Genomic DNA, 2,748 nt, shown 5'->3' with positions numbered 1-2,748 from the left:
AGCTTGCACAAGTTCGGGTCCAAAAACTGGCCGAACCAGAGTTGACCAAATTGACCAAAAATTGACCTAAAATGGTACCATTTGACCAGCAATAGTATAATGACCATAACTTGGTCTACTTAACTCGGATTGACCTGAAATTTTGCCCCGCGTGCAATAAGACCTAGATCTACAAGTTTGTAGTTTCGACCGAGACCCGAAAACTGAGGGAACTAGATCGTCCGGTTAGGTCAAACCAGTATCCCGGAATCCAGCAATTTGCACTAAAATGCACTAAACAAGGAAATGACTTTGGTAAAACGTACCAAACCTAAAACCCTATCGAATGTGACATATTAACGACACTAAGACCTAATTTACCTCAAACGCAATGAGGTTGGTATATTAGGTGATTAAGTGAATAATTGAGTTGATGCATTATTTACCAAACACCATCGATAGAGACAGTTTAATTTAGCACTGAAACACTTCAAATTGTGTTTCTCGATTAACAAGGACTCGGCAAAAGGAAAGAAACACGAGTCGGATCGGGAGACGATCATCGAGAGGTTTGTGCACAACTAGTTTTTAAGCGATTTTGTTTTGAATATTTCATATGATTAAATGACATATTTTTCTTATGTATTATGTTTAACAAGCATTGGATTTAATTCAATGATTATTGAAATTGTTATAGTATGTATGAATTTAGCTTTGTGAAATAGTATTTCCACAATTATTAAGCATTGTTATGGATTGAATAAATTATGTTTTGGGAAATTGTGATATAACATGTTTTGAATTGTGATGGTAATTTTCATGGAAAAATGTAAATTATGATTTGAATTGTGATGAGCATAAAAAAATTATTGGATATTGGAATTGAATTTGAATCGAATTATATTGTGATTTATGCTCACTAAAAGGATTGTGATATTGTTTTATATCTCACTATAGATGCTTGACTATGTTATTACCCGTCTCTCTCATTTGTTGAGAAGACAATGGAGTTAGTTGTGTTTTGATTACCATGGTACGTGCACAGGCTTAGATTTTCCTTTGATTTGAGGTTAGATCTAAGTTTATTTTATCGTTATGGCCCTTGCGGAAGATTCATTATTGTGATGATGCGTACGATGATTCGACCTCCCGACCATAGGGAGTTAGAATCGGTCGACCTCCCGACCATAGGGAGTTTGAATCACATCGAATATGGCCCTTTCGGATTAGTCTTGCATAGTTAGTGAGATAAAGATTGATTTTTGAGATACATAATGACTTTTGAGATACAATATGATTTTTGAGATACATAATGATTTTTGAGATACATAATGACTTTTGAGATACAATATGATTTTTGAGATACATAATGACTTTTGAGATACAATATGATATTTGAGATACATAATGATTTTTGAGATACAGAATGGCTTTTGAATGGTAAGGAATGGTGATTTTAATTATGGTTTATGTATAATTGATTTTGTTGGAATTACTTAAATGGGTAGTCAAGATATGATAAATTGAATTTTGTGCTCCAAGTCATTTATACAAATGATTTACATTATTGGCAATGAGTATTTTGAGTTGTGAAATTTGATCGATTGATTCTCAAATTATTTCTTGTAAAATTTGTCAATGTATATTGTACTATGTTTTAAATTATAGTTGTGCACCAGAGTTCACCACTCGTGATAGCTTTGTATCTTTGTCATGAGTAAGAAGAGCATAGAAGCGATAAGTAAATTTAGTTGAAGATATATTCGGATAAGCCCTAGGTATATCATAGGTATACCCATGAAAATAGGTTTTGATGTAAGCATGTAATAATATGTATGTAAATTATTTGAGCAGTTGTAAATAAAAATCTTGTAAAATATTTTGGTATGTAATCAAATGTAAATTATTGTAAATGTAAATTTGGAATTTCAATTATCTGAATAGTTTGTAATATAAATTTTGAGTCTTGAAATGAATGAGATATTTCTTTATGATGGGATTAGTTAGAAAATGAATTGATTGTGTATTGAGAATTGAATTGTGAATTGAATTGAAGTTACTGAAGTTGTATTTGAGAAAACATATTGGGAGCATTTTTCTTTTGCAGGATTGAAGAACTGTTTTCTCAAAATACAGCCGGCACTTTGCCGAAATTTTGAAAAAAATTTTATAACACCAGATTTTAATCGATGATTTAAATTGCACGAAATTGTTTTAAAATCCCTTGTAGTATATCTAATGGGTTATCGGTAGGCGAAGTACGGTAATTCATTAGGTGTACTACGGGATCATGTTACATCTTACAGAGGAGTAGGGTGTGACATTGAGTCAGCAGTTCCACTACACTGTGACAATAATGGAGCAGTCATACAGGCTAAGGAACCAAGGTCTCACTAGAAATCCAAACACATAGAAAGGTGCTACCACATTATTAGAGAAATAGTTGGATGAGGCGATGTAGCCATGCAGAAAATAGCATCAGCTGAAAATCCAGCTGATCCATTCATTAAGCCTATGTCACAGACTCAGTTAGACCGACATCTTGAGAAGATAGGTCTAAGATATTGTAATGAATGGCCCTAGTGCTAGTGGGAGATTGTTAGTAGTATGCCCTAGAGCATATCATTTAGTATGTATCTTGTACATATTTTTATTAATAAAAGGCATTTCCACTTTTCCATTTATATAATATATTTATGTGTAATAGAAAAGTTCCATTGATATTTTGTTAAAAATATTATTCTTAAGTTGTTAAAAATATGAGTGATA

This window comes from Hevea brasiliensis, unplaced genomic scaffold (genome assembly GCF_030052815.1).
Source record: "Hevea brasiliensis isolate MT/VB/25A 57/8 unplaced genomic scaffold, ASM3005281v1 Scaf83, whole genome shotgun sequence".
Lineage (NCBI taxonomy): Eukaryota > Viridiplantae > Streptophyta > Magnoliopsida > Malpighiales > Euphorbiaceae > Hevea > Hevea brasiliensis.
This window is presented reverse-complemented; position numbering follows the sequence as displayed.